The sequence below is a fragment of the Arachis hypogaea genome, chromosome 10, assembly GCF_003086295.3.
Source record: "Arachis hypogaea cultivar Tifrunner chromosome 10, arahy.Tifrunner.gnm2.J5K5, whole genome shotgun sequence".
NCBI lineage: Eukaryota > Viridiplantae > Streptophyta > Magnoliopsida > Fabales > Fabaceae > Arachis > Arachis hypogaea.
This window is the reverse complement of record NC_092045.1, coordinates 13,187,461-13,199,307: the sequence shown is the minus strand read 5'-3', so window position 1 is coordinate 13,199,307 and position 11,847 is coordinate 13,187,461. Positions and strand designations below refer to the sequence as shown.

The following is an 11,847-nucleotide window of genomic DNA, read 5'->3' as shown; positions in this document are numbered from 1 at the left end:
TTATTGGTGGTCAAAATATTATTTCCTATATATTTTATAAAATACAACATTAAACATTATGTGAATATAACATTAAATTGTCTCAAAAAGTTTAAAGAGATCATTGTCATTTGAACAAACAAAAAGGAGTCACCAAATATTTCATCAAATCATAAGTAATGTTAGTGTAATTTGCCTAAAAGAGCTCTGTATTCTTTGATAATGATGTGGTAACTTATAATTAGTCAAGTAATAATACTAGTATTAATTAGCTCAAAAATTGTTAGTCATGCATCGCAGATTAATTAAGATGTGGAGGGCTATGCTTGAGTGCCATCATGCTCAATTCATTACAATTTCTTTGGCATATCATTTAAGAAGCTCAACAAGAACCATAGAAGCTGATGCTAGCAGAGAGATCCTAGCGCAACTTCTAGAAGAATTCAAGTGCTTTGGCCTAAGCTTCGATAATTGGATTAACAGCCATACCTCATACGTCGAATCTCTCAATGGATGGCTGCAAAACTGCGTATTACAGCCCAGTGATCGTTCCAAGAATAGAAGGCGGCCGCTCTCCCCTCTCCGTGTCTTGCCCCTCCGATATTTGTTCTCTGCCGTGATTAGTCTTCAGGGATCAAGGCATTGCCGGCCGAGGATCTAAGCCGCACAATCAAAGTCTTTGTATCCGAGCTGTGCCGTGTCATGAAGCAACAAGAAGATAAAGAACTACAAGAGAAACAGAATTTAAGTGGTGAATTAAACAATGAAAAAACAAAGAGCAAACATAATACTATTGAGGATACTAGTGAAGATGACTATGCACATTTGTGTTGTATACATGAGAGCCTAACCAAGGTTCTTAGTCAAATGACTATTTTTTCCAAGGCATCACTGAAGATGGTGTGAAGATGTTAAGCAAAAGAGGCAGGCAGCTCAAGCTGCTTATCATAATTGCAAATCTGTTAGGACTGGAAAATTTTAATCCTCAGTTTGTTTGAATGGGGTTGTACATTCATGAAATATTAGTGTCAAATACCAAAACATAAAAATAAGAAAAAAAAGCATGAAAGAACAAAATGAAAAAATTAATTTTTCTGTTAATTATTAGTGAACTACTACTTGTTACCTGGTGTGTGAGAGGAAATTAGAGACTGTTTAGACTTTTGAGCTTTGGAATTGTAAAATTGTATAATGATTTATGCAATTTTGGTAATTATTTTTATTTCCTAAATGTTGTTTGATGGTTATAGTTAAACTTGAGAAGGGGAGTTGAATCAAGTTGGCTTAAAACTTAAAGTTTCAAACTCTGTTTCAGTAGTAACTCGAGTTGCAGGAGATTATTTCATTTTATCTCATGTGCAGAATAAGTAAAGAGTAGGGAAGAGAAGATGAAGGTCAGCATGTATCCTGGTCCGGATTCTTTGTGCAATGAATTCTACGTCCAATCTCCACCACAAACCATGGTAGAATTTTCACTAAAACTCACAGATTACATACACCAATACTATTGAATTACTCCCTAATTCAACTAGTATCTGGCCCTAAGCTTTCTTCACCAAAGCTTAGCTTTCCATAGTGTTGTCCCAACTAGGAAGGGGAATCTAAACAGATTTAAACTTACCAAGTGCTTACCCAACTTGGCAAGGGGAACTAAATAACTAATCCTAGTTCAACAACTCAATACATCAGAAATCTATGGCTATTCTGCATCACTCATGTCTTTTCTCTCTTGGCTATTCAACCTCTCAATATTAGCCTTTTCAAAATAGAAAATGACACAAGACAACCATAACAAAAAGATCAGAAATTAAGCTTGAGTAGAAGAAAAATATTCCAACTCAATGTTTGAGATGATGCTCTGAATGTATACTCTCTTTTTCTTGCTTTGAAATGATAGAATGAGACTTCTTATATGTCTTTAGCTTGCCTTCAATTTCTGCCTCTTCCATTTTCTTGTACTAGCTGCTCGTTGGAGCTGTCACAACTAGCAAGTAGTCCTTCTTCCTCATGCTCCACTACCTTTGCTGGATGAGAAGCACGTCCACCACGTCTGTGGTCCTTTCCATTGCTTTCTTCCTTGGTATGCACACCTTTTTCATCCTTCTCTATAACCTCTGCTGCTACTGCTCTTTGCTCGTTAGAGTTTTGCTCAACCATGATCCAAAATGGTGCTCTGCTGATGTCCTTGAGTTAGTAGGGTATCCTTGTGTCCTTCTTGCTTTATTAGAGCAACACTTGTCCTTTTCTTTTTCCAGCAGTCCTCTTATTACTTTTAACAAATACATAGCCATTTTAATTGCTGAATAGTGCTATGAGGAGCATTAGCTCTTTTACATGGCTGAAGCATATGCTAGTCTTGGGCTGTGAAAACTAAATAATGGACTTTCAACCCAAGAAAATGTTTATCATCATTTATAATACCCAAAATCAACTTAAACTTAACATTGTATAACTTTTCCTTAGTTTGTTTTATAAATTTGTGCAAATATAACATCTATTTGGTAAAACAAATAGATGTGTCTATGTACACTCACACAAAATGTATTTTTATTCTTGTTTATACCCTGATCCAAAAAGATAAAATTAGACTCAATAAAGATAAAAAGGCCCAGCCAAAAAAGATAGTCTCTACCACTTACCCAACCTCTTTAAGAGGTCAGACACGATAAGCTTCACTTATCCAAAATAAGTAATTGCCTTTCCGAATCTCTCATACTATTTATATCTTTCCTAAAAATAGATCCTAACAAACTCCTAAGATAAAGGGAATAGTTATCCATCAACAAAGGTGAAACTACTCCAAAAGGTGGTTATTTATTCTACTATAAATACATTGACACCCCTGATGAACGGATTTTTTACTGGTCTAGAATTTCACAAATAAATTCTCATTGAAATTATAGTTTCTAAACCAACAAGAATCCTTTCACACAAAAATTGTTTGTCACAAGTAACAAATCCCTAATAAAATTGATAACCGAAGTATTTAAACCTCATGTCGTCTCTCAAAGAATTGCAGGAAAGTGTTCTTATAATTGGTTATGTAAAGGTATCTTTTGGGGTTTCTGAATAAGAGAACAAAAAAAAGTAAATGGTAATGAAAATCAAATGATAAAAAGGTCTTGGCAAGGTTTGGTGGTCAAAGATCTCTATTCTTATCACTGACCACAACATGAGAATTGGCAAGGATCAATCCCATTAAATCATCCTCTAACTAGTAGTAAAGGAAAGTTAAATGAGCTATATTGAACCAAGTCCATAAGTCCTAGCTCTCCACCACTTCAATTGGTGAGAACTAGATTTAATGGCACCCAATCATCAATTACTTGGACATTAGTAACTTAAGAGTTCCTAAGTTACCATCCCAAGCCAAGAGCATAAAATCTACTCTAACATCCTTCCAAGCATTTTATCAAACACTTGGAGGGCATAACATAAAAGCATAGAAAAGCAATAATAGAATATAAGATCTAAAACCAATAATTGCAAGATCAGTCGTAACAAATGAAGGAAGAAGCAATAAACATTAAATACCTCAAATTGCATTAATAAGGAAATCAAATCTAACATGAGAATTCATAAACCAATTTGTCAACATAAAGTAATCAACAAGGGAAACAAATAAACTAGAATGCTAAGACAAATAAGAATAGAAGAGAAAATAAACTAAATAAACATTGAACCTGGATTTGAGAAGAAATAAACCTAAAACTAAGAGAATCCTAAAACCTAGAGAGAGGAGAGAGTCTTTCTCTCTAGAAACTACATCTAAAACCTAAATTGTGTGAATGAGAAGTGTCTGATTGATTCCTCCACTCTGTAGCCTCTAATCTCTGTTTCTTAGACCAAAAACTGAGTCAAAAATAGGCTAGTAATCGCTAAGGGTGATTTCTGATACATACAGCATGTGGCTCATGCGCGTGTATGCGTCATGCATGCATACGCGTCGCTGAACTTTCGCACAATCCACGTGTACGCGTGGTTTGCGCGTGCGCATCCCTAAACGACAAGTCAACTATGGCAAATTGTATATCGTTGCGAAGCCCCAAATGTTAGCTTTCCAACGCAACTAGAACCGTCTCATTTGGATCTTTGTAGCTCAAGTTATGATCGATTGAATACGAAGAGGTCAGGGCTGATAGCTTTGCAATTCCTTCAATTTCTTGTATTCCTTCCACTTTTGTATGCTTCCTTTCCATCCTCTAAGTCATTTTTGCCCTGTAATCTATGATAACACTTAACACACATATCAAGGCATCAAATTGTAATAAGAGAGGATTGAAATTAGCAAATCTAGGGCCAAAGAAGCATATTTTCAATCATAGCACCAAATTAGGAAGGAAAATGTAAAACATGCGAATTCTATGAATAAGTGTGAGAATAATGGATAAAATCCACTCAATTAAGTACTAGATAAACTATGAAATAGCGGTTTATCAATCTTCCCACACTTAAACATTAGCATGTCCTCATGCTAAGTTCAAGAGAGACTATAAAGAGTGAAGGCAAAATGGTAGGATGTATGAAATGCAACCTATCTGTATGAATGCAGCTAAATGCAAAATACTTTTACCTACTTGGTGAAAAGTAAATAAACCTTTCAAGAATAAATATGAACTGGATTTCACTAATTCAAATTATAAAAAATGAAGTACAAATAGACTTGCAGAAGAAGATAGCTCATGAAAGCCAGGAACAAAGAATTGAGCATCGAACCCTCACTGGAAGTGTATACACTCTAATCACTCTAGTGTTTGAGGGTCGAGTCTCTCAATTCTCTACTAATCTTGCTTTCTAAGACTTGCTCTTCATCTAACAATCAACAAAAATTTAGTGCACCAATACACATATCAAGAGGTCTTTTAAGGGTTGTAATGGGGTTAGGGTCAAAGTAGGATTGTATTTGGTCAAGTGGACTAAAATCTGAATCCTTAATTAACCTAAACTTCCCACCTAACTTAGGACAATCCATGTAATTAAAATGCAAAATCTAACTACCCATTAACTATGTTTTTCACATATTCATGCATCCGAAATTTTGAGTACAACACATATGCATTACTATTACCATTTACCTTGGGGCATTTTGTCCCCTTTTTATTGTTTGCTCTTTTTCTTTTCTTTTTCTCTCTTTTTTTTGTATTTATTTATTTTTTATTTTTCCCAATGCATATGATTAAGGTATTGAATGCATAAACATGTCCTCAACATTCTTTTTCACATTTGCTCAAAAATATACAACACCCAATTCTCAAACCAAATATTTTCAATCCCAATTTCTCCACACTTAAATCATGAGCACTCTCACTAGTCTAAGCCAACCAAGGATTCAAATTAAGGACATTATTGTTTTCCGCTTAGAGTTAGTGATGTGCTAAAATAGAGAACAAAAGGGTCGAAATAGGCTCAAAATTGGTTTGCAAAGGATAATGAAAGGGTAAGGCCATATGGGTATGTGAGCTATAGTAAAACAATGCCCCAATCATATAAGTGTATGCATATATCAAATAATGGAAATATAGAATTAAGCAAGATATAGATCATAATTTTAAAGAGAATACCACACCAAAAATAAAATATTGGTTGATAAAATGCAACCAATCAAACAGGCTCAAAATCTCACTGGTTTTGTGTGTTCAAGCTCTAAAACCATGATCCAAATTAAATTTCTTCAAGCAAGTTTAGCAAAAATTTTAATTCGAATTAGTGAAATGCAATAAAAATTTTCTTGGAAAAGAAAATTTTACTTCAACCAAGTAGTTAGTAAAATATGCACAAAATCAAACAACTATGCAATTAAATATGCAAATGCAACAACTAATTTAACAAAGAAAATTTAAACATTGGTGTTAAGACAGGAAGTAGTTACCCACGGAAGTCGGTATCGACCTCTCCACACTTAAAGATTACACCATCCTCGGTACATGCTGAGATGTGCAAGTGGACGGGGGTTGTGAGCTACAACTGCTGCTCTTTCCTTAATGGATTGTGCAGATGGACTTGTTGGCGCCCCATTTAAAAGGTTTTCCTTTTTCTTTCTTGATGGCAATCTTGAAAGAAGAGAAAAAGGAAAAAGAGTAATCCTCAAACAAAGATAAGTAGACAAATAAACATGGGTGGGCTGATGCCAAATAATGAGTATCTCAACTACATGGTAGCTACAACATGCAAGTGAGAAAACAGTAGAAGCAAATGGCATATGAATAGTACAAAAATTGCAATAATGAGGGAGAGAGTGTGGGTAATGAAAGACAATATAAGTGCATATCAATGCAAATAGAATACAAGTATCATAAAAATTAGCATTGACTTATAATTAATAACACCCAACAGTTTAAAACAAGTCACGAAGCACCAAGATAATTCAAGAAACGATGCAATAGTTGAATAAGAACATGTGAAACCAATGATAAAATAGGAAATTAGAAAAGAAGATAAAAACATGAATGAAATTAAAGTGCAATGAAGGAAAGTATGCAAATGCAATATGTAAAAGAGAAGGAAAGAGACTAAGGATGAGAAGCGGGAAAGAAGAAATCTGGGCGGCGGACTACTTTAAGTGAGGCTGCGCAGCGACGCGCACGCGTACAGCCCACGGATGCGTGGGTTGCACAAGAGGAGGGGACGCGTAAGCGTCCAGTGTGCGGACGCGCGCCTCTAGTCGTGCCAATTGCGCGAGTCCAGCCCCGCGCACACACAACTCTCAGGTAAAACATGGTTTTACGCCGATTTCCCCAACCACGCAGATGCGCCTTAGGCGCGGATGCGTGGGTCGCCAAAAGTGGAAACGGCGCGCACGCGTACAGTACGCGTGCGCGTGGGTTGGATTGTGCCTTAGGCATGTTTCTTGCCCAGCTCCCACACAACTCATTAGTCAATCTAACCCATTACGCATTCACGCAGGATGCGGACGCGCACTAGGCGCTTGCGTGTCGATCCCCTCTTTTTTTATGCAGAATGCAGGTGATGATGCAGAATGTATGAATGAACACTGATAAAATAAAACAAAATAAAACGAAGAATGAAAAGGAATGATCATACCATGGTGGGTTGTCTCCCACCTAGCACTTTTAGTTATTGTCCTTAAGTTTGACATTTGGTGAGCTCCTTGTCATGGTGGCTTGTGCTTGAACTCATCCAGGAATCTCCACCAATGTTTGTAATTCCAATAGCCTCCAGGATCCCAAACTAGGCACATAAAGCCTTCAAGCAAGTTAAAGAAAGTGACAAGGCACCAAGAGTGTTGATTATTGGAATGAATTCTGGGGTCCCAAACCTTGTTTTTGCACCTGTCTTCTTGTTGATCATCATTGTTTCAACCGGGTGGCAAGCAATTTGAATTCTCACTGAAGCCTCCAAACAACTTCCTAGACCCATGCGATCGAGCTCTACACCAACCTTTGCATTTAAACTTAGAGCTTTCAACCATATTGAACCTTGCATGACAACTCCTACCACTAACCATCTCCCTCTTACTCTTAAAGCCACAAAGAGCTCTAAGTTGACCATCCATCTCAAGCAAACCATATTCAAGTGGGATTATAAAGCTTAGGGATAAGAGGTTTACTCACTTGAATGAAAGGATGGATGTGATGGCTTGGGGAGAGGTGTTTCCAATGGCTTTACAAGCTCCACTCCCTTGTGCTCTTCTTTGAATTCTTCCACCTCCTTGCAAACCTCTTCAACTTCAACCGCGCCCTGATCAAATTCTTCTAATTCTTCCCCGTCACTCAAGTCATAAGTTGGAGGTTGAGAAAGGTCGACCTCCACATCATTTTCAGATTCACTTGTAGAAGGTTTTTCAAACTCAAAGGGTTCAATTGCAGATGCAAGTTCATCACTAGGAGGGCTTGATTCATGATCATCATCACCAAGGGAACTTGCCTCTTGATCTATTCCGTCCAATTCTTCATAAGGAACATGCCTTGGGGGTTATGCACTGTCCTCCTCAACATTAATTTCAAGCTTATTGAAGGAATACTCTACAATTTGAGATTCCTATGGAGGTTCAGCGTCTTCTAAGTCTTCAACAACTTCTTCCTCTTCAACTATTACGGCTTCCTCCACTTGTTCCAATACAAAGTCACGTTCCTCATTGTCCACTGGAGTTTCTAGTGTCTCCTTCATGCTCTCTCTTCATTAGATTCTCCACATGTAGCTATGGGAGTTCCTTGAGTGTCCAATTGTTGGGAGGCTAATCGATTTACTACCTCGGTCAAGGTAGCCGTGAGTTTTAGTAGCTTCTTATTCATGCTTTCTTGCCCTTGAAAAAATACACCAAGGGTTTCATTCATTGGAGATTGGGGTGGTTGGAAGGGTTCATCGCATGGGAAGAATAGTTCATGATAGGAAGGTGGTTCTTCTTGATAAGGATAAGGTGATGGTGTATATTGAGGTGGTGATTCTTGGGAGTAATTGTGATGGAATGGGGGTGGTTCTAAGTATGGTTCATTAGGCTCATAGGGTGGTTGGTATGCTGGATATGGGATAAGGTCATATGGGGGTGTTTGGTGGTAAGGGGCTTGTGAGTGTGGTGGTTCAAAGCTATGTTGAGGATGGGGTTCATAAGCGTATAGTGATAGTTGTTGATAATCAAAAGAGTGTTCACCATAGCCATTATCTTGATATGCTTCTTGGAATGGCTCTTGTAGTATGTTTGTGGAGGTTGTTGCCAAGAGGGTTGATCAAACTCATAGCCAAAGGGGTGAGAGTTAATAGTAGCTAAAGAAAAATAAAAATAAAAACTAGTAAAAATAAACAACTAATTCCTAACTGACAAGAACTAGCAAACAAGTAAAAAGCAAATATTTACAATAACCAGTAATAAGGCACACGTTTGCAATTTCCTGGCAACGGCGCCATTTTGATGAACGGACTTTTGACTGGTCTAGAATTTTACAAATAAATTCTCGTTAAAAGTATAGTTTCTAAACCAACAAGAATCCTTTCACACAAAAATTGTTTGTCACAAGTAACAAACCCCTAATAGAATTGATAACCGAAGTATTTAAACCTCGGATCGTCTCTCAAGGAATTGCAAGGAAGTGTTCTTATAATTGGTTATGTAAAGGTACCTTTTGGGGTTTTTGAATAAGAGAACAAAAAAAAAGTAAATGGTAATAAAAATCAAATGATAAAAAGGTTTTGGCAAGGTTTGGTGGTCAAGGATCTCTATCCTTATCACTAACCACAACATGAGAATTGGCAAGGATCAATCCCATTAAATCATCCTCTAACTAGTAGTAAAGGAAAGTTAAATGAGCTATATTGAACCAAGTCCATAAGTCCTAGCTCTCCACCACTTCAATTAGTGAGAACTAGATTTAATGGCTCCCAATCATCAATTACTTGGACATTAGTAACTCAAGAGTTCCTAAGTTACCATCCCAAACTAAGAGCATAAAATCTACTCTAACATCCTTCCAAGCATTTTATCAAACACTTGGAGGGCATAACATAAAAGTATAGAAAAGCAATAATAGAATATAAGATCTAAAACCAATAATTTCAAGATCAGTGGTAACAAATGAAGGAAGAAGCAATAAACATGAAATACCTCAAATTGCATTAATAAGGGAAATCAAATCTAACATGAGAATTCATAAACCAATTTGTCAACATAAAGTAATCAACAAGGGAAAGAAAATAAACTAGAATACTAAGACAAATAAGAATAGAAGAGAAACTAAATTAAAGGAACATTGAACCTGGATTTGAGAAGAAATAAACCTAAAACTAAGAGAATCCTAAAACCAAGAGAGAGGAGAGAGCCTCTCTCTCTCTCTAGAAACTACATCTAAAACCTAAATTGTGTGAATGAGAAGTGTCTGATTGATTCCTCCACTCTGTAGCCTCTAATCTCTGTTTTATGTACCAAAAATTGGGTCAAAATAGCCCAGAAACCGCCGGATACGTACAGCACGTGGCTCATGCGCGCGTATGTGTGTCATGCACGCATATGCGTCGCTGAACTTTCGCACAATCCACGTGTATGCGTGCTTTGTGCGTGCGCGTCCCCAAACACCAAGTGATCTATAGTAAATTATATTTCGTTACGAAGCTCTGGGTGTTAGCTTTCCAACGCAACTAAAATCGCCTCATTTAAATCTCTGTAGCCTAAGTTATGATCGATTGAATACGAAGAGGTCAGGGTTGACAGCTTTGGAGTTCCTTCAATTTCTTGTATTCCTTCCACTTTTGCATGCTTCCTTTCCATCCTCTAAGTCATTCCTGCCCTGTAATCTATGAAGACACTTAACACACATATCAAGGCATTGAATGGTAATAAGAGAGGATTGAAATTAGCAAATCTAGGGCCAAAGAAGCATGCTTTCAATCATAGCACCAAATTAGGAAGGAAAATGTAAAACATGCGAATTCTATGAATAAGTGTGAGAATAATGGATAAAATCCACTCAATTAAGCACCAGATAAACCGTAAAATAGCGGTTTATCAACCCCTCAGGTATATTTACATTCTAAACTACTATAAACCTGCCTAAACACCTTGCTAACTTAAGCATCGGAGTCTCTTGCAGGTACCACCTCTACCTCCTTACGAGGAACTCAGACGGTGCCACCTTGACATTAGAATAAGTCGATCACTGCCTCGGAAGGAGTCTGGACCTCACAATTCAGGTCCAAATCAACGTTTCAGGTAACTTTCAAAACAGTTCTCAAAATATTAAGAATGTTGTTGTTTATTATAAAGAGTTTTAGTAAAGGAACACAGTAAAATCAAGAGTGAATACCCTTTCCGACCTCTAATTATTTGCTCGTGGGATATGTCACACTCTAATCATCTTGAAACCCCCAAACGGTCCTCATCCTGAAAAAGAATTGGATAATTCGACTCCTTTAACCTATTAGCAGAATGTTGCTGATAAACCACTATGTTATGGTTTATAATGTGCTTAATTGTGTGGTTTTATCATGGTCTTTACCCACTTATTCATATAATTAGAATGCATTTATATTTCCTTCCTAAAATTATTACATGATTGAAAACATGCTTCTTTGGTCTTAATTTAGCAAATCTTAATCCTCTCTTATTAGCATTCGATGCCTTGATCTGTGTGTTAAGTGTTTCAGGCTTTATAGGGCATGAATGAGTGAGAGATTGGGAAGGAAGCTTGCAAAAATGGAAGGAACATAAGAAATTGAGGAGATGACCAGCGAGAAGTGACGCGTACGTGTCAGCGACGCGACCGCGCAGAAGAAAGAAATTCGCAGTGACGCGGCCGCATGGCTCACGTGACCGCGCGGATTGGAAAAGCACAAGTGACGCGAAAGCGTGGACGACGCGAATGCGTGGCAGGGAAAAACGTGAATGACGCGTCCGCATGGATGACGCGATTGCGTGACGTGCGCGATCTGCAGAATTACAAAAGTCACTGGCAGAGATTCTGGGCCAGCATTTCAACCCAATTTTCGGCCCAGAAACACAGATTAAAGTCAGGGAACTTGCGGAGACTCATTATGCTTTCATAATTCATAATTTTAGGATTAGATGTAGTTTTTAGAGAGAGAGGTTCTCTCCTCTCTCTTAGGATTTAGAAATTAGGATTTTTAGAAATTAGGATTTATTTCAACTCTTCATCAGGTTCAATATCTTTTTATTTCGACTTCTCTTAATTGTTGATCATTGATGTTGCTTATTTGGCTTATGACTCTTTATATTTGGATTGATTTTATTTTATTGATACAATTGAGATATTTCATACTTATATGTCACTGATGTTTGGTGTCTATCCAAATTATTTTCATTCATGTAGATTTTATTCCCTTTTGGCTTTGGTTGATTAATTGGTAACTCTTGAGTTATCAAACTCATTGTTGACTGAAAGTTGGAATTCTTCAAGAATTAAT

General features: G+C 37.1%; 1 pseudogene; it reads left to right on the top strand.

Moving 5' to 3' along the window:
* The first annotated feature begins 289 nt into the window (after nucleotides 1-289).
* On the top strand, nucleotides 290-961 carry LOC140175465 (protein ALTERED PHOSPHATE STARVATION RESPONSE 1-like; annotated as a pseudogene).
* Nucleotides 962-11,847: the final 10,886 nt, after the last annotated feature.